Below are 20,929 nucleotides of genomic sequence, written 5' to 3' on the forward strand. Positions count from 1 at the left end.
AAGAAACTTTGTGTTCCCAACAAGCTAGGTGAAGGACGGCTTTCACACACACTTATCTCTCAGAACTGAGCAAGTGGAGAGACGTTCGTTCATCTAGCACCAAGGGAACGGGTTGCAGGAGACACTTTTTCTCTGCTTTCTCAGTCTGTTTCCTAGTGCCGGTTTGAAGTTCCTGCAGTTTTAACTGTCAAACCGAGTTGGAGCTATTACCTCCCCATATATATGTATGGAATGGAGTTTGCAACTGAAAAGAAACTTTGTGTTCCCAACAAGCTAGGTGAAGGACGGCTTTCACACACACTTATCTCTCAGAACTGAGCAAGTGGAGAGACGTTCGTTCATCTAGCACCAAGGGAACGGGTTGCAGGAGACACTTTTTCTCTGCTTTCTCAGTCTGTTTCCTAGTGCCGGTTTGAAGTTCCTGCAGTTTTCACTGTCAAACCGAGTTGGAGCTTCTACCTCCACATATATATGTATGGAATGGAGTTTGCAACTGAAAAGAAACTTTGTGTTCCCAACAAGCTAGGTGAAGTACGGCTTTCACACACACTTATCTCTCAGAACTGAGCAAGTGGAGAGACGTTCGTTCATCTAGCACCAAGGGAACGGGTTGCAGGAGACACTTTTTCTCTGATTTCTCAGTCTGTTTCCAAGTGCCGGTTTGAAGTTCCTGCAGTTTTCACTGTCAAACCGAGTTGGAGCTATTACCTCCCCATATATATGTATGGAATGGAGTTTGCAACTGAAAAGAAACTTTGTGTTCCCAACAAGCTAGGTGAAGGACGGCTTTCACACACACTTATCTCTCAGAACTGAGCAAGTGGAGAGACGTTCGTTCATCTAGCACCAAGGGAACGGGTTGCAGGAGACACTTTTTCTCTGCTTTCTCAGTCTGTTTCCTAGTGCCGGTTTGAAGTTCCTGCAGTTTTCACTCTAAAACCGAGTTGGAGCTTCTACCTCCCCATATATATGTATGGAATGGAGTTTGCAACTTAAAAGAAACTTTGTGTTCCCAACAAGCTAGGTGAAGTACGGCTTTCACACACACTTATCTCTCAGAACTGAGCAAGTTGAGAGACGTTCGTTCATCTAGCACCAAGGGAACGGGTTGCAGGGGACACTTTTTCTCTGCTTTCTCAGTCTGTTTCCTAGTGCCGGTTTGAAGTTCCTGCAGTTTTCACTCTAAAACCGAGTTGGAGCTTCTACCTCCCCATATATATGTATGGAATGGAGTTTGCAACTGAAAAGAAACTTTGTGTTCCCAACAAGCTAGGTGAAGTACGGCTTTCACACACACTTATCTCTCAGATCAGAGCAAGTGGAGAGACGTTCATTCATCTAGCTCCAAGGGAACGGGTTGCAGGAGACACTTTTTCTCTGCTATCTCAGTCTGTTTCCTAGTGCCGGTTTGAAGTTCCTGCAGTTTTCACTGTCAAACCGAGTTGGAGCTAGAACCTCCCTATATATATGTATGGAATGGAGTTTGCAACTGAAAAGAAACTTTGTGTTCCCAAAAAGCTAGGTGAAGGACGGCTTTCACACACACTTATCTCTCAGAACTGAGCAAGTGGAGAGACGTTCGTTCATCTATCACCAAGGGAACGGGTTGCAGGAGACACTTTTTCTCTGCTTTCTCACTCTGTTTCCTAGTGCCGATTTGAAGTTCCTGCAGTTTTCACTGTCAAAACGAGTTGGAGCTAGTACCTCCCCATATATATGTATGGAATGGAGTTTGCAACTGAAAAGAAACTTTGTGTTCCCAACAAGCTAGGTGAAGGACGGCTTTCACACACACTTATCTCTCAGAACTGAGCAAGTGGAGAGACGTTCGTTCATCTATCACCAAGGGAACGGGTTGCAGGAGACACTTTTTCTCTGCTTTCTCAGTCTGTTTCCTAGTGCCGGTTTGAAGTTCCTGCAGTTTTCACTGTCAAACAGATTTAGAGCTTCTACCTCCCCATATATATGTATGGAATGGAGTTTGCAACTGAAAAGAAACTTTGTGTTCCCAACAAGCTAGGTGAAGGACGGCTTTCACACACACTTATCTCTCAGAACTGAGCAAGTGGAGAGACGTTCGTTCATCTAGCACCAAGGAACGAATTGCAGGGGACACTTTTTCCCTGCTTCCTCAGTCTGTTTCCTAGTGCCGGTTTGAAGTTCCTGCAGTTTTCACTGTAAAACCGAGTTGGAGATAGTACCTCCCCATATATATGTATGGAATGGAGTTTGCAACTGAAAAGAAACTTTGTGTTCCCAACAAGCTAGGTGAAGGACGGCTTTCACACACACTAATCTCTGAGAACTGAGCAAGTGGAGAGACGTTCGTTCTTCTAGCACCAAAGGAACGGGTTGCAGGGGACACTTTTTCTCTGCTTCCTCAGTCTGTTTCCTAGTGCCGGTTTGAAGTTATTGCAGTTTTCACTGTCAAACCGAGTTGGAGCTTCTACCTCCCCATATATATGTATGGAATGGAGTTAGCAACTGAAAACAAACTTTGTGTTCCCAACAAGCTAGGTGAAGGACGGCTTTCACACACACTTATCACTCAGAACAGAGCAAGTGGAGAGACGTTCGTTCATCTAGCACCAAGGGAACGGGTTGCAGGAGACACTTTTTCTCTGCTTTCTCAGTCTGTTTCCTAGTGCCGGTTTGAAGTTCCTGCAGTTTTCACTGTCAAACCGAGTTGGAGCTAGAACCTCCCCATATATATGTATGGAATGGAGTTTGCAACTGAAAAGAAACCTTGTGTTCCCAAAAAGCTAGGTGAAGGACGGCTTTCACACACACTTATCTCTCAGAACTGAGCAAGTGGAGAGACGTTCGTTCATCTAGCACCAAGGGAACGGGTTGCAGGAGACACTTTTTCTCTGCTTCCTCAGTCTGTTTCCTAGTGCCGGTTTGAAGTTCCTGCAGTTTTCACTGTCAAACCGAGTTGGAGCTAGAACCTCCCTATATATATGTATGGAATGGAGTTTGCAACTGAAAAGAAACTTTGTGTTCCCAACAAGCTAGGTGAAGGACGGCTTTCACACACACTAATCTCTGAGAACTGAGCATGTGGAGAGACGTTCGTTCATCTAGCACCAAGGGAACGGGTTGCAGGAGACACTTTTTCTCTGCTTTCTCACTCTGTTTCCTAGTGCCGGTTTGAAGTTCCTGCAGTTTTCACTGTCAAAACGAGTTGGAGCTAGTACCTCCCCATATATATGTATGGAATGGAGTTTGCAACTGAAAAGAAACTTTGTGTTCCCAACAAGCTAGGTGAAGGACGGCTTTCACACACACTTATCTCTCAGAACTGAGCAAGTGGAGAGACGTTCGTTCATCTAGCAACAAGGGAACGGGTTGCAGGAGACACTTTTTCTCTGCTTTCTCAGTCTGTTTCCTAGTGCCGGTTTGAAGTTCCTGCAGTTTTCACTGTCAAACAGATTTAGAGCTTCTACCTCCCCATATATATGTATGGAATGGAGTTTGCAACTGAAAAGAAACTTTGTGTTCCCAACAAGCTAGGTGAAGGACGGCTTTCACACACACTTATCTCTCAAAACTGAGCAAGTGGAGAGACGTTCGTTCATCTAGCACCAAGGGAACGGGTTGCAGGGGACACATTTTCTCTGCTTTCTCAGTCTGTTTCCTAGTGCCGATTTGAAGTTCCTGCAGTTTTCACTGTAAAACCGTGTTGGAGCTTCTACCTCCCCATATATATGTATGGAATGGAGTTTGCAACTTAAAAGAAACTCTGTGTTCCCAACAAGCAAGGTGAAGGACGGCTTTCACACACACTTATCTCTCAGAACAGAGCAAGTGGAGAGACGTTCGTTCATCTAGCACCAAGGGAATGGGTTGCAGGAGACACTTTTTCTCTGCTCCCTCAGTCTGTTTCCTAGTGCCGGTTTGAAGTTCCTGCAGTTTTCACTGTAAAACCGAGTTGGAGCTTGTACCTCCCCATATATATGTATGGAATGGAGTTTGCAACTGAAAAGAAACTTTGTGTTCCCAACAAGCTAGGTGAAGGACGGCTTTCACACACACTAATCTCTGAGAACTGAGCAAGTGGAGAGACGTTCGTTCTTCTAGCACCATGGGAACGGGTTGCAGGGGACACTTTTTCTCTGCTTCCTCATTCTGTTTCCTAGTGCCGGTTTGAAGTTCCTGCAGTTTTCACTGTCAAACCGAGTTGGAGCTTGTACCTCCCCATATATATGTATGGAATGGAGTTAGCAACTGAAAACAAACTTTGTGTTCCCAACAAGCTAGGTGAAGGACGGCTTTCACACACACTTATCACTCAGAACAGAGCAAGTGGAGAGACGTTCGTTCATCTAGCACCAAGGGAACGGGTTGCAGGAGACACTTTTTCTCTGCTTTCTCAGTCTGTTTCCTAGTGCCGGTTTGAAGTTCCTGCAGTTTTCACTGTCAAACAGATTTAGAGCTTCTACCTCCCCATATATATGTATGGAATGGAGTTTGCAACTGAAAAGAAACTTTGTGTTCCCAACAAGCTAGGTGAAGGACGGCTTTCACACACACTTATCTCTCAGAACTGAGCAAGTGGAGAGACGTTCGTTCATCTAGCACCAAGGGAACGAATTGCAGGGGACACTTTTTCCCTGCTTCCTCAGTCTGTTTCCTAGTGCCGGTTTGAAGTTCCTGCAGTTTTCACTGTAAAACCGAGTTGGAGATAGTACCTCCCCATATATATGTATGGAATGGAGTTTGCAACTGAAAAGAAACTTTGTGTTCCCAACAAGCTAGGTGAAGGACGGCTTTCACACACACTAATCTCTGAGAACTGAGCAAGTGGAGAGACGTTCGTTCTTCTAGCACCAAAGGAACGGGTTGCAGGGGACACTTTTTCTCTGCTTCCTCAGTCTGTTTCCTAGTGCCGGTTTGAAGTTATTGCAGTTTTCACTGTCAAACCGAGTTGGAGCTTCTACCTCCCCATATATATGTATGGAATGGAGTTAGCAACTGAAAACAAACTTTGTGTTCCCAACAAGCTAGGTGAAGGACGGCTTTCACACACACTTATCACTCAGAACAGAGCAAGTGGAGAGACGTTCGTTCATCTAGCACCAAGGGAACGGGTTGCAGGAGACACTTTTTCTCTGCTTTCTCAGTCTGTTTCCTAGTGCCGGTTTGAAGTTCCTGCAGTTTTCACTGTCAAACCGAGTTGGAGCTAGAACCTCCCCATATATATGTATGGAATGGAGTTTGCAACTGAAAAGAAACCTTGTGTTCCCAAAAAGCTAGGTGAAGGACGGCTTTCACACACACTTATCTCTCAGAACTGAGCAAGTGGAGAGACGTTCGTTCATCTAGCACCAAGGGAACGGGTTGCAGGAGACACTTTTTCTCTGCTTCCTCAGTCTGTTTCCTAGTGCCGGTTTGAAGTTCCTGCAGTTTTCACTGTCAAACCGAGTTGGAGCTAGAACCTCCCTATATATATGTATGGAATGGAGTTTGCAACTGAAAAGAAACTTTGTGTTCCCAACAAGCTAGGTGAAGGACGGCTTTCACACACACTAATCTCTGAGAACTGAGCATGTGGAGAGACGTTCGTTCATCTAGCACCAAGGGAACGGGTTGCAGGAGACACTTTTTCTCTGCTTTCTCACTCTGTTTCCTAGTGCCGGTTTGAAGTTCCTGCAGTTTTCACTGTCAAAACGAGTTGGAGCTAGTACCTCCCCATATATATGTATGGAATGGAGTTTGCAACTGAAAAGAAACTTTGTGTTCCCAACAAGCTAGGTGAAGGACGGCTTTCACACACACTTATCTCTCAGAACTGAGCAAGTGGAGAGACGTTCGTTCATCTAGCAACAAGGGAACGGGTTGCAGGAGACACTTTTTCTCTTCTTTCTCAGTCTGTTTCCTAGTGCCGGTTTGAAGTTCCTGCAGTTTTCACTGTCAAACAGATTTAGAGCTTCTACCTCCCCATATATATGTATGGAATGGAGTTTGCAACTGAAAAGAAACTTTGTGTTCCCAACAAGCTAGGTGAAGGACGGCTTTCACACACACTTATCTCTCAGAACTGAGCAAGTGGAGAGACGTTCGTTCATCTAGCACCAAGGGAACGGGTTGCAGGGGACACATTTTCTCTGCTTTCTCAGTCTGTTTCCTAGTGCCGATTTGAAGTTCCTGCAGTTTTCACTGTAAAACCGTGTTGGAGCTTCTACCTCCCCATATATATGTATGGAATGGAGTTTGCAACTTAAAAGAAACTCTGTGTTCCCAACAAGCAAGGTGAAGGACGGCTTTCACACACACTTATCTCTCAGAACAGAGCAAGTGGAGAGACGTTCGTTCATCTAGCACCAAGGGAACGGGTTGCAGGAGACACTTTTTCTCTGCTCCCTCAGTCTGTTTCCTAGTGCCGGTTTGAAGTTCCTGCAGTTTTCACTGTAAAACCGAGTTGGAGCTTGTACCTCCCCATATATATGTATGGAATGGAGTTTGCAACTGAAAAGAAACTTTGTGTTCCCAACAAGCTAGGTGAAGGACGGCTTTCACACACACTAATCTCTGAGAACTGAGCAAGTGGAGAGACGTTCGTTCTTCTAGCACCATGGGAACGGGTTGCAGGGGACACTTTTTCTCTGCTTCCTCATTCTGTTTCCTAGTGCCGGTTTGAAGTTCCTGCAGTTTTCACTGTCAAACCGAGTTGGAGCTTGTACCTCCCCATATATATGTATGGAATGGAGTTAGCAACTGAAAACAAACTTTGTGTTCCCAACAAGCTAGGTGAAGGACGGCTTTCACACACACTTATCACTCAGAACAGAGCAAGTGGAGAGACGTTCGTTCATCTAGCACCAAGGGAACGGGTTGCAGGAGACACTTTTTCTCTGCTTTCTCAGTCTGTTTCCTAGTGCCGGTTTGAAGTTCCTGCAGTTTTCACTGTCAAACCGAGTTGGAGCTAGAACCTCCCCATATATATGTATGGAATGGAGATTGCAACTGAAAAGAAACCTTGTGTTCCCAAAAAGCTAGGTGAAGGACGGCTTTCACACACACTTATCTCTCAGAACTGAGCAAGTGGAGAGACGTTCGTTCATCTAGCACCAAGGGAACGGGTTGCAGGAGACACTTTTTCTCTGCTTTCTCAGTCTGTTTCCTAGTGCCGGTTTGATGTTCCTGCAGTTTTCACTGTAAAACCGAGTTGGAGATAGTACCTCCCCATATATATGTATGGAATGGAGTTTGCAACTGAAAAGAAACTTTGTGTTCCCAACAAGCTAGGTGAAGGACGGCTTTCACACACACTAATCTCTGAGAACTGAGCAAGTGGAGAGACGTTCGTTCTTCTAGCACCAAGGGAACGGGTTGCAGGGGACACTTTTTCTCTGATTTCTCAGTCTGTTTCCTAGTGCCGTTTTGAAGTTCCTGCAGTTTTCACTCTCAAACCGAGTTGGAGCTTCTACCTCCCCATATATATGTATGGAATGGAGTTTGCAACTGAAAAGAAACTTTGTGTTCCCAACAAGCTAGGTGAAGGACGGCTTTCACACACACTTATCTCTCAGAACAGAGCAAGTGGAGAGACGTTCGTTCATCTAGCACCAAGGGAACGGGTTGCAGGAGACACTTTTTCTCTGCTTTCTCAGTCTGTTTCCTAGTGCCGGTTTGAAGTTCCTGCAGTTTTCACTGTCAAACCGAGATGGAGCTAGTACCTCCCCATATATATGCATGGAATGGAGTTTGCAACTGAAAAGAAACTTTGTGTTCCCAACAAGCTAGGTGAAGGACGGCTTTCACACACACTTATCTCTCAGAACTGAGCAAGTGGAGAGACGTTCGTTCATCTAGCACCAAGGGAACGGGTTGCAGGAGTCACTATATCTCTGCTTTCTCAGTCTGTTTCCTAGTGCCGGTTTGAAGTTCCTGCTGTTTTCACTGTAAAACCGAGTTGGAGCTTCTACCTCCACATATATATGTATGGAATGGAGTTTGCAACTGAAAAGAAACTTTGTGTTCCCAACAAGCTAGGTGAAGGACGGCTTTCACACACACTTATCTCTCAGAACTGAGCAAGTGGAGAGACGTTCGTTCATCTAGCACCAAGGGAACGGGTTGCAGGAGACATTTTTTCTCTGCTTTCTCAGACTGTTTCCTAGTGCCGGTTTGATGTTCCTGCAGTTTTCACAGTAAAAGCGAGTTGGAGCTTGTACCTCCCCATATATATGTATGGAATGGAGTTTGCAAATGAAAAGAAACTTTGTGATCCCAACAAGGTAGGTGAAGGACGGCTTTCACACACACTTATCGCTCAGAACTGAGCAAGTGGAGAGACGTTCGTTCATCTAGCACCAAGTGAACGGGTTGCAGGGGACACTATTTCTCTGCTTTCTCAGTCTATTTCCTACTGCCGATTTGAAGTTCCTGCAGTTTTCACTGTAAAACCGTGTTGGAGCTTCTACCTCCCCATATATATGTATGGAATGGAGTTTGCAACTGAAAAGAAACTCTGTGTTCCCAACAAGCTAGGTGAAGGACGACTTTCACACACACTTATCTCTCAGAACAGAGCAAGTGGAGAGACGTTCGTTCATCTAGCACCAAGGGAACGGGTTGCAGGAGACACTTTTTCTCTGCTTCCTCAGTCTGTTTCCTAGTGCCGGTTTGAAGTTCCTGCAGTTTTCACTGTAAAATCTAGTTGGAGCTTGTACCTCCCCATATATATGTATGGAATGGAGTTTGCAACTGAAAAGAAACTATGTGTTCCCAACAAGCTAGGTGAAGGACGGATTTCACACACACTAATCTCTCAGAACTGAGCAAGTGGAGAGACGTTCGTTCATCTAGCACCAAGGGAACGGGTTGCAGGGGACACTTTTTCTCTGCTTTCTCAGTCTGTTTCCTAGTGCCGGTTTGAAGTTCCTTCAGTTTTCACTGACAAACCGAGTTGGAGCTTCTACCTTCCCATATATATGTATGGAATGGAGTTTGCAACTGAAAAGAAACTTTGTGTTCCCAACAAGCTAGGTGAAGGACGGCTTTCACACACACTTATCACTCAGAACAGAGCAAGTGGAGAGACGTTCGTTCATCTAGCACCAAGGGAACAGGTTGCAGGAGACAATTTTTCTCTGATTTCTCAGTCTGTTTCCTAGTGCCGGTTTGAAGTTCCTGCAGTTTTCACTGTCAAACCGAGTTGGAGCTAGAACCTCCCAATATATATGTATGGAATGGAGTTTGCAACTGAAAAGAAACTTTGTGTTCCCAAAAAGCTAGGTGAAGAACGGCTTTCACACACACTTTTCTCTCAGAACTGAGCAAGTGGAGAGACGTTCGTTCATCTAGCACCAAGGGAACGGGTTGCAGGAGACACTTTTTCTCTGCTTTCTCAGTCTGTTTCCTAGTGCCGGTTTGAAGTTCCTTCAGTTTTCACAGTAAAACCGAGTTGGAGCTAGTACCTCCCCATATATATGTATGGAATGGAGTTTGCAACTGAAAAGAAACTTTGTGTTCCCAACAAGCTAGGTGAAGTACGGCTTTCACACACACTTATCTCTCAGAACTGAGCAAGTGGAGAGACGTTCGTTCATCTAGCACCAAGGGAACGGGTTGCAGGAGACACTTTTTCTCTGCTTTCTCAGTCTGTTTCCTAGTGCCGGTTTGAAGTTCCTACAGTTTTCACTGTAAAACCGAGTTGGAGCTTCTACCTCCCCATATATATGTATGGAATGGAGTTTGCAACTGAAAAGAAACTTTGTGTTCCCAACAAGCAAGGTGAAGGACGGCTTTCACACACACTTATCTCTCAGAACTGAGCAAGTGGAGAGACGTTCGTTCATCTAGCACCAAGGGAACGGGTTGCAGGAGACACTTTTTCTCTGCTTTCTCAGTCTGTTTCCTAGTGCCGGTTTGAAGTTCCTGCAGTTTTCACAGTAAAAGCGAGTTGGAGCTTGTACCTCCCCATATATATGTATGGAATGGGGTTTGCAACTGAAAAGAAACTTTGTGTTCCCAACAAGCTAGGTGAAGGACGGCTTTCACACACACTTATCTCTCAGAACTGAGCAAGTGGAGAGACGTTCGTTCATCTAGCACCAAGGGAACGGGTTGCAGGGGACACTTTTTCTCTGCTTTCTCAGTCTGTTTCCTAGTGCCGGTTTGAAGTTCCTGCAGTTTTCACTGTAAAACCGAGTTGGAGCTTGTACCTCCCCATATATATGTATGGAATGGAGTTTGCAACTGAAAAGAAACTCTGTGTTCCCAACAAGCTAGTTGAAGGACGGCTTTCACACACACTTATCTCTCAGAACAGAGCAAGTGGAGAGACGTACGTTCATCTAGCACCAAGGGAACTGGTTGCAGGAGACACTTTTTCTCTGCTTTCTCAGTCTGTTTCCAGCGTGCCTGTAAGAAGTTCCTGCAGTTTTCACTGTCAAACCGAGTTGGAGCTAGTACCTCCCCATATATATGTATGGAATGGAGTTTGCAACTGAAAAGAAACTTTGTGTTCCCAACAAGCTAGGTGAAGTACGGCTTTCACACACACTTATCTCTCAGAACTGAACAAGTGGAGAGACGTTCGTTCATCTAGCACCAAGGGAACGGGTTGCAGGAGACACTTTTTCTCTGCTTCCTCAGTCTGTTTCCTAGTGCCGGTTTGAAGTTCCTGCAGTTTTCACTGTAAAACAGTGTTGGAGCTTGTACCTCCCCATATACATGTATGGAATGGAGTTTGCAACTGAGAAGAAACTTTGTGTTCCCAACAAGCTAGGTGAAGGACGGCTTTCACACACACTAATCTCTCAGAACTGAGCAAGTGGAGAGACGTTCGTTCATCTAGCACCAAGGGAACGGGTTGCAGGGGACACTTTTTCTCTGCTTTCTCAGTCTGTTTCCTAGTGCCGGTTTGAAGTTCCTGCAGTTTTCACTGTAAAACCGAGTTGGAGCTTCTACCTCCCCATATATATGTATGGAATGGAGTTTGCAACTGAAAAGAAACTTTGTGTTCCCAACAAGCTAGGTGAAGGACGGCTTTCACACACACTTATCTCTCAGAACAGAGCAAGTGGAGAGACGTTCGTTCATCTAGCACCAAGGGAACGGGTTGCAGGAGAAACATTTTCTCTGCTTTCTCAGTCTGTTTCCTAGTGCCGGTTTGAAGTTCCTGCAGTTTTCACTGTAAAACCGAGTTGGAGCATCTACCTCCCCATATATATGTATGGAATGGAGTTTGCAACTGAAAAGAAACTTTGTGTTCCCAACAAGCTAGGTGAAGGACGGCTTTCACACACACTTATCTCTCAGAACTGAGCAAGTGGAGAGACGTTCGTTCATCTAGCACAAAGGGAACGGGTTGCAGGAGACACTTTTTCTCTGCTTCCTCAGTCTGTTTCCTAGTGCCGGTTTGAAGTTCCTGCAGTTTTCACTGTAAAACCGAGTTGGAGCATCTACCTCCCCATATATATGTATGGAATGGAGTTTGCAACTGAAAAGAAACTTTGTGTTCCCAACAAGCTAGGTGAAGGACGGCTTTCACACACACTTATCTCTCAGAACTGAGCAAGTGGAGAGACGTTCGTTCATCTAGCACAAAGGGAACGGGTTGCAGGAGACACTTTTTCTCTGCTTCCTCAGTCTGTTTCCTAGTGCCGGTTTGAAGTTCCTGCAGTTTTCACTGTAAAACCGAGTTGGAGCTAGTAACTCAACATATATATGTATGGAATGGAGTTTGCAACTGAAAAGAAACTCTGTGTTCCCAACAAGCTAGGTGAAGGACGGCTTTCACACACACTTATCTCTCAGAACTGAGCAAGTGGAGAGACGTTCGTTCATCTAGCATCAAGGGAACGGTTTGCAGGAGACACTTTTTCTCTGCTTTCTCAGTCTGTTTCCTAGTGCCGGTTTGAAGTTCCTGCAGTTTTCACTGTAAAACCGAGTTGGAGCTAGTACCTCCCCATATATATGTATGGAATGGAGTTTGCAACTGAAAGAAACTTTGTGTTCCCAACAAGCTAGGTGAAGGACGGCTTTCACACACACTTATCTCTCAGAACTGAGCAAGTGGAGAGACGTTCGTTCATCTAGAACCAAGGGAACGGGTGGCAGGAGACATTTTTTCTCTGCTTTCTCAGTCTGTTTCCTAGTGCCGGTTTGAAGTTCCTGCAGTTTTCACTGTCAAACCGATTTGGAGCTAGTACCTCCCCATATATATGTATGGAATGGAGTTTGCAACTGAAAAGAAACTTTGTGTTCCCAACAAGCTAGGTGAAGGACGGCTTTCACACACACCTATCTTTCAGAACTGAGCAATTGGAGAGACGTTCGTTCATCTAGCACCAAGGGAACGGGTTGCAGGAGACACTTTTTCTCTGCTTCCTCAGTCTGTTTCCTAGTGCCGGTTTGAAGTTCCTGAAGTTTTCACTGTAAAACCGATTTGGAGCTTCTACCTCCCCATATATATGTATGGAATGGAGTTTGCAACTGAAAAGAAACTCTGTGTTCCCAACAAGCTAGGTGAAGGACGGCTTTCACACACACTTATCTCTCAGAACTGAGCAAGTGAATAGACGTTCGTTCATCTAGCACCAAGGGAACGGGTTGCAGGAGACACTTTTTCTCTGCTTCCTCAGTCTGTTTCCTAGTGCCGGTTTGAAGTTCCTGCAGTTTTCACTGTAAAACCGAGTTGGAGCTTCTACCTCCCCATATATATGTATGGAATGGAGTTTGCAACTGAAAAGAAACTTTGTGTTCCCAACAAGCTAGGTGAAGGACGGCTTTCACACACACTTATCTCTCAGAACTGAGCAAGTGGAGAGACGTTCGTTCATCTAGCACCAAGGGAACGGGTTGCAGGGGACACTTTTTCTCTGATTTCTCAGTCTGTTTCCTAGTGCCGGTTTGAAGTTCCTGCAGTTTTCACTGTAAAACCGAGTTGGAGATTCTACCTCCCCATATATATGTATGGAATGAAGTTTGCAACTGAAAAGAAACTCTGTGTTCCCAACAAGCTAGTTGAAGGACGGCTTTCACACACACTTATCTCTCAGAACAGAGCAAGTGGAGAGACGTACGTTCATCTAGCACCAAGGGAACTGGTTGCAGGAGACACTTTTTCTCTGCTTTCTCAGTCTGTTTCCAGCGTGCCTGTAAGAAGTTCCTGCAGTTTTCACTGTCAAACCGAGTTGGAGCTAGTACCTCCCCATATATATGTATGGAATGGAGTTTGCAACTGAAAAGAAACTTGTGTTCCCAACAAGCTAGGTGAAGTACGGCTTTCACACACACTTATCTCTCAGAACTGAACAAGTGGAGAGACGTTCGTTCATCTAGCACCAAGGGAACGGTTTGCAGGAGACACTTTTTCTCTGCTTCCTCAGTCTGTTTCCTAGTGCCGGTTTGAAGTTCCTGCAGTTTTCACTGTAAAACGGTGTTTGAGCTTGTACCTCCCCGTATACATGTATGGAATGGAGTTTGCAACTGAGAAGAAACTTTGTGTTCCCAACAAGCTAGGTGAAGGACGGCTTTCACACACACTAATCTCTCAGAACTGAGCAAGTGGAGAGACGTTCGTTCATCTAGCACCAAGGGAACGGGTTGCAGGGGACACTTTTTCTCTGCTTTCTCAGTCTGTTTCCTAGTGCCGGTTTGAAGTTCCTGCAGTTTTCACTGTAAAACCGAGTTGGAGCTTCTACCTCCCCATATATATGTATGGAATGGAGTTTGCAACTGAAAAGAAACTTTGTGTTCCCAACAAGCTAGGTGAAGGACGGCTTTCACACACACTTATCTCTCAGAACAGAGCAAGTGGAGAGACGTTCGTTCATCTAGCACCAAGGGAACGGGTTGCAGGAGACACATTTTCTCTGCTTTCTCAGTCTGTTTCCTAGTGCCGGTTTGAAGTTCCTGCACTTTTCACTGTAAAACCGAGTTGGAGCTTCTACCTCCCCATATATATGTATGGAATGGTGTTTGCAACTGAAAAGAAACTTTGTGTTCCCAACAAGCTAGGTGAAGGACGGCTTTCACACACACTTATCTCTCAGAACTGAGCAAGTGGAGAGACGTTCGTTCATCTAGCACAAAGGGAACGGGTTGCAGGAGACACTTTTTCTCTGCTTTCTCAGTCTGTTTCCTAGTGCCGGTTTGATGTTCCTGCAGTTTTCACTGTAAAACCGAGTTGGAGCATCTACCTCCCCATATATATGTATGGAATGGAGTTTGCAACTGAAAAGAAACTTTGTGTTCCCAACAAGCTAGGTGAAGGACGGCTTTCACACACACTTATCTCTCAGAACTGAGCAAGTGGAGAGACGTTCGTTCATCTAGCACAAAGGGAACGGGTTGCAGGAGACACTTTTTCTCTGCTTCCTCATTCTGTTTCCTAGTGCCGGTTTGAAGTTCCTGCAGTTTTCACTGTAAAACCGAGTTGGAGCTAGTAACTCAACATATATATGTATGGAATGGAGTTTGCAACTGAAAAGAAACTCTGTGTTCCCAACAAGCTAGGTGAAGGACGGCTTTCACACACACTTATTTCTCAGAACTGAGCAAGTGGAGAGACGTTCGTTCATCTAGCATCAAGGGAACGGTTTGCAGGAGACACTTTTTCTCTGCTTTCTCAGTCTGTTTCCTAGTGCCGGTTTGAAGTTCCTGCAGTTTTCACTGTAAAACCGAGTTGGAGCTAGTACCTCCCCATATATATGTATGGAATGGAGTTTGCAACTGAAAGAAACTTTGTGTTCCCAACAAGCTAGGTGAAGGACGGCTTTCACACACACTTATCTCTCAGAACTGAGCAAGTGGAGAGACGTTCGTTCATCTAGCACCAAGGGAACGGGTGGCAGGAGACACTTTTTCTCTGCTTTCTCAGTCTGTTTCCTAGTGCCGGTTTGAAGTTCCTGCAGTTTTCACTGTCAAACCGATTTGGAGCTAGTACCTCCCCATATATATGTATGGAATGGAGTTTGCAACTGAAAAGAAACTTTGTGTTCCCAACAAGCTAGGTGAAGGACGGCTTTCACACACACTTATCTTTCAGAACTGAGCAATTGGAGAGACGTTCGTTCATCTAGCACCAAGGGAACGGGTTGCAGGAGACACTTTTACTCTGCTTCCTCAGTCTGTTTCCTAGTGCCGGTTTGAAGTTCCTGCAGTTTTCACTGTAAAACCGAGTTGGAGCTTCTACCTCCCCATATATATGTATGGAATGGAGTTTGCAACTGAAAAGAAACTCTGTGTTCCCAACAAGCTAGGTGAAGGACGGCTTTCACACACACTTATCTCTCAGAACTGAGCAAGTGAATAGACGTTCGTTCATCTAGCACCAAGGGAACGGGTTGCAGGAGACACTTTTTCTCTGCTTAATCAGTCTGTTTCCTTGTGCCGGTTTGAAGTTCCTGCAGTTTTCACTGTAAAACCGAGTTGGAGCTTCTACCTCCCCATATATATGTATGGAATGGAGTTTGCAACTGAAAAGAAACTTTGTGTTCCCAACAAGCTAGGTGAAGGACGGCTTTCACACACACTTATCTCTCAGAACTGAGCAAGTGGAGAGACGTTCGTTCATCTAGCACCAAGGGAACGGGTTGCAGGGGACACTTTTTCTCTGATTTCTCAGTCTGTTTCCTAGTGCCGGTTTGAAGTTCCTGCAGTTTTCACTGTAAAACCGAGTTGGAGATTCTACCTCCCCATATATATGTATGGAATGGAGTTTGCAACTGAAAAGAAACTCTGTGTTCCCAACAAGCTAGTTGAAGGACGGCTTTCACACACACTTATCTCTCAGAACAGAGCAAGTGGAGAGACGTACGTTCATCTAGCACCAAGGGAACTGGTTGCAGGAGACACTTTTTCTCTGCTTTCTCAGTCTGTTTCCAGAGTGCCGGTTAGAAGTTCCTGCAGTTTTCACTGTCAAACCGAGTTGGAGCTAGTACCTCCACATATATATGTATGGAATGGAGTTTGCAACTGAAAAGAAACTTTGTGTTCCCAACAAGCTAGGTGAAGTACGGCTTTCACACACACTTATCTCTCAGAACTGAACAAGTGGAGAGACGTTCGTTCATCTAGCACCAAGGGAACGGTTTGCAGGAGACACTTTTTCTCTGCTTCCTCAGTCTGTTTCCTAGTGCCGGTTTGAAGTTCCTGCAGTTTTCACTGTAAAACGGTGTTGGAGCTTGTACCTCCCCATATATATGTATGGAATGGGGTTTGCAACTGAAAAGAAACTTTGTGTTCCCAACAAGCTAGGTGAAGGACGGCTTTCACACACACTAATTTCTCAGAACTGAGCAAGTGGAGAGACGTTCGTTCATCTAGCACCAAGGGAACGCGTTGCAGGGGACACTTTTTCTCTGCTTTCTCAGTCTGTTTCCTAGTGCCGGTTTGAAGTTCCTGCAGTTTTCACTGTCAAACCGAGTTGGAGCTAGTTCGTCCCCATATATATGTATGGAATGGAGTTTGCAACTGAAAAGAAACTTTGTGTTCCCAACAAGCTAGGTGAAGGACGGCTTTCACACACACTTATCTCTCAGAACAGAGCAAGTGGAGAGACGTTCGTTCATCTAGCACCAAGGGAACGGGTTGCAGGAGACACATTTTCTCTGCTTTCTCAGTCTGTTTCCTAGTGCCGGTTTGAAGTTCCTGCACTTTTCACTGTAAAACCGAGTTGGAGCTTCTACCTCCCCATATATATGTATGGAATGGTGTTTGCAACTGAAAAGAAACTTTGTGTTCCCAACAAGCTAGGTGAAGGACGGCTTTCACACACACTTATCTCTCAGAACTGAGCAAGTGGAGAGACGTTCGTTCATCTAGCACAAAGAGAACGGGTTGCAGGAGACACTTTTTCTCTGCTTTCTCAGTCTGTTTCCTAGTGCCGGTTTGAAGTTCCTGCAGTTTTCACTGTAAAACCGAGTTGGAGCATCTACCTCCCCATATATATGTATGGAATGGAGTTTGCAACTGAAAAGAAACTTTGTGTTCCCAACAAGCTAGGTGAAGGACGGCTTTCACACACACTTATCTCTCAGAACTGAGCAAGTGGAGAGACGTTCGTTCATCTAGCACAAAGGGAACGGGTTGCAGGAGACACTTTTTCTCTGCTTCCTCAGTCTGTTTCCTAGTGCCGGTATGAAGTTCCTGCAGTTTTCACTGTAAAACCGAGTTGGAGCTAGTAACTCAACATATATATGTATGGAATGGAGTTTGCAACTGAAAAGAAACTCTGTGTTCCCAACAAGCTAGGTGAAGGACGGCTTTCACACACACTTATCTCTCAGAACAGAGCAAGTGGAGAGACGTTCGTTCATCTAGCACCAAGGGAACGGGTTGCAGGAGACACATTTTCTCTGCTTTCTCAGTCTGTTTCCTAGTGCCGGTTTGAAGTTCCTGCAGTTTTCACTGTAAAACCGAGTTGGAGCTTCTACCTCCCCATATATATGTATGGAATGGTGTTTGCAACTGAAAAGAAACTTTGTGTTCCCAACAAGCTAGGTGAAGGACGGCTTTCACACACACTTATCTCTCAGAACTGAGCAAGTGGAGAGACGTTCGTTCATCTAGCACAAAGAGAACGGGTTGCAGGAGACACTTTTTCTCTGCTTTCTCAGTCTGTTTCCTAGTGCCGGTTTGAAGTTCCTGCAGTTTTCACTGTAAAACCGAGTTGGAGCATCTACCTCCCCATATATATGTATGGAATGGAGTTTGCAACTGAAAAGAAACTTTGTGTTCCCAACAAGCTAGGTGAAGGACGGCTTTCACACACACTTATCTCTCAGAACTGAGCAAGTGGAGAGACGTTCGTTCATCTAGCACAAAGGGAACGGGTTGCAGGAGACACTTTTTCTCTGCTTCCTCAGTCTGTTTCCTAGTGCCGGTTTGAAGTTCCTGCAGTTTTCACTGTAAAACCGAGTTGGAGCTAGTAACTCAACATATATATGTATGGAATGGAGTTTGCAACTGAAAAGAAACTCTGTGTTCCCAACAAGCTAGGTGAAGGACGGCTTTCACACACACTTATCTCTCAGAACTGAGCAAGTGGAGAGACGTTCGTTCATCTAGCATCAAGGGAACGGTTTGCAGGAGACACTTTTTCTCTGCTTTCTCAGTCTGTTTCCTAGTGCCGGTTTGAATTTTCTGCAGTTTTCACTGTAAAACCGAGTTGGAGCTAGTACTTCCCCATATATATGTATGGAATGGAGTTTGCAACTGAAAGAAACTTTGTGTTCCCAACAAGCTAGGTGAAGGACGGCTTTCACACACACTTATCTCTCAGAACTGAGCAAGTGGAGAGACGTTCGTTCATCTAGCACCAAGGGAACGGGTTGCAGGAGACACTTTTTCTCTGCTTTCTCAGTCTGTTTCCTAGTGCCGGTTTGAAGTTCCTGCAGTTTTCACTGTCAAACCGATTTGGAGCTAGTACCTCCCCATATATATGTATGGAATGGAGTTTGCAACTGAAAAGAAACTTTGTGTTCCCAACAAGCTAGGTGAAGGACGGCTTTCACACACACTTATCTTTCAGAACTGAGCAATTGGAGAGACGTTCGTTCATCTAGCACCAAGGGAACGGGTTGCAGGAGACACTTTTTCTCTGCTTCCTCAGTCTGTTTCCTAGTGCCGGTTTGAAGTTCCTGCAGTTTTCACTGTAAAACCGAGTTGGAGCTTGTACCTCCCAATATATATGTATGGAATGGAGTTTGCAACTGAAAAGAAACTCTGTGTTCCCAACAAGCTAGGTGAAGGACGGCTTTCACACACACTTATCTCTCAGAACTGAGCAAGTGAATAGACGTTCGTTCATCTAGCACCAAGGGAACGGGTTGCAGGAGACACTTTTTCTCTGCTTCCTCAGTCTGTTTCCTAGTGCCGGTATGAAGTTCCTGCAGTTTTCACTGTAAAACCGAGTTGGAGCTTCTACCTCCCCATATATATGTATGGAATGGAGTTTGCAACTGAAAAGAAACTTTGTGTTCCCAACAAGCTAGGTGAAGTACGGCTTTCACACACACTTATCTCTCAGAACAGAGCAAGTGGAGAGACGTTCGTTCATCTAGCACCAAGGGAACGGGGTGCAGGAGACACTTTTTCTCTGCTTTCTCAGTCTGTTTCCTAGTGCCGGTTTGAAGTTCCTGCAGTTTTCACTGTCAAACCGAGTTGGAGCTAGAACCTCCCCATATATATGTATGGAATGGAGTTTGCAACTGAAAAGAAACTTTGTGTTCCCAACAAGCTAGGTGAAGGACGGCTTTCACACACACTTATCTCTGAGAACTGAGCAAGTGGAGAGACGTTCGTTCATTTAGCACCAATGGAACGGGTTGCAGGAGACACTATTTCTCTGCTTTCTCAGTCTGTTTCCTAGTGCCGGTTTGAAGTTCCTGCAGTTTTCACTGTCAAACAGAGTTGGAGCTAGTACCTCCACATATATATGTATGGAATGGAGTTTGCAACTGAAAAGAAACTTTGTGTTCCCAACAAGCTAGGTGAAGGACGGCTTTCACACACACTTATCTCTCAGAACAGAGCAAGTGGAGAGACGTTCGTTCATCTAGCACCAAGGGAACGGGTTGCAGGAAACACTTTTTCTCTGCTTCTCAGTCTGTTTCCTAGTGCCGGTTTGAAGTTCCTGCAGTTTTCACTGTCAAACCGAGTTGGAGCTAGAACCTCCCCATATATATGTATGGAATGGAGTTTGCAACTAAAAAGAAACTTTGTGTTCCCAACAAGCTAGGTGAAGGACGGCTTTCACACACACTTACCTCTCAGAACTGAGCAAGTGGAGAGACGTTCGTTCATCTAGCACCAAGGGAACGGGTTGCAGGAGACACTTTTTCTCTGCTTTCTCAGTCTGTTTCCTAGTGCCGGTTTGAAGTTCCTGCAGTTTTCACTGTCAAACCGAGTTGGAGCTAGTAACTCCCCATATATATGTATGGAATGGAGTTTGCAACTGAAAAGAAACTTTGTGTTCCCAACAAGCTAGGTGAAGGACGGCTTTCACACACACTTATCTCTCAGAACTGAGCAAGTGGAGAGACGTTCGTTCATCTAGCACCAAGGGAACGGGTTGCAGGAGACACTTTTTCTCTGCTTCCTCAGTCTGTTTCCTAGTGCCGGTTTGAAGTTCCTGCAGTTTTCACTGTAAAACCGTGTTGGAGCTAGTAACTCCCCATATATATGTATGGAATGGGGTTTGCAACTGAAAAGAAACTCTGTGTTCCCAACAAGCTAGGTGAAGGACGGCTTTCACACACACTTATCTCTCAGAACTGAGCAAGTGGAGAGACGTTCGTTCATCTAGCACCAAGGGAACGGTTTGCAGGAGACACTTTTTCTCTGCTTTCTCATTCTGTTTCCTAGTGCCGGTTTGAAGTTCCTGCAGTTTTCACTGTAAAACCGAGTTGGAGCTAGTACCTCCCCATATATATGTATGGAATGGAGTTTTCAACTGAAAGAAACTTTGTGTTCCCAACAAGCTAGGTGAAGGACGGCTTTCACACACACTTATCTCTCAGAACTGAGCAAGTGGAGAGACGTTCGTTCATCTAGCACCAAGGGAACGGGTTGCAGGAGACACTTTTTCTCTGCTTTCTCAGTCTGTTTCCTAGTGCCGGTTTGAAGTTCCTGCAGTTTTCACTGTCAAACCGAATTGGAGCTTGTACCTCCCCATATATATGTATGGAATGGAGTTTGCAACTGAAAAGAAACTTTGTGTTCCCAACAAGCTAGGTGAAGGACGGCTTTCACACACACTTATCTTTCAGAACTGAGCAAGTGGAGAGACGTTCGTTCATCTAGCACCAAGGGAAAGGGTTGCAGGAGACACTTTTTCTCTGCTTCCTCAGTCTGTTTCCTAGTGCCGGTTTGAAGTTCCTGCAGTTTTCACTGTCAAACCGAGTTGGAGCTTGTACCTCCCCATATATATGTATGGAATGGAGTTTGCAACTGAAAAGAAACTTTGTGTTCC

This window comes from Camelus dromedarius, chromosome 2, assembly GCF_036321535.1.
Source record: "Camelus dromedarius isolate mCamDro1 chromosome 2, mCamDro1.pat, whole genome shotgun sequence".
Taxonomy (NCBI): domain Eukaryota; kingdom Metazoa; phylum Chordata; class Mammalia; order Artiodactyla; family Camelidae; genus Camelus; species Camelus dromedarius.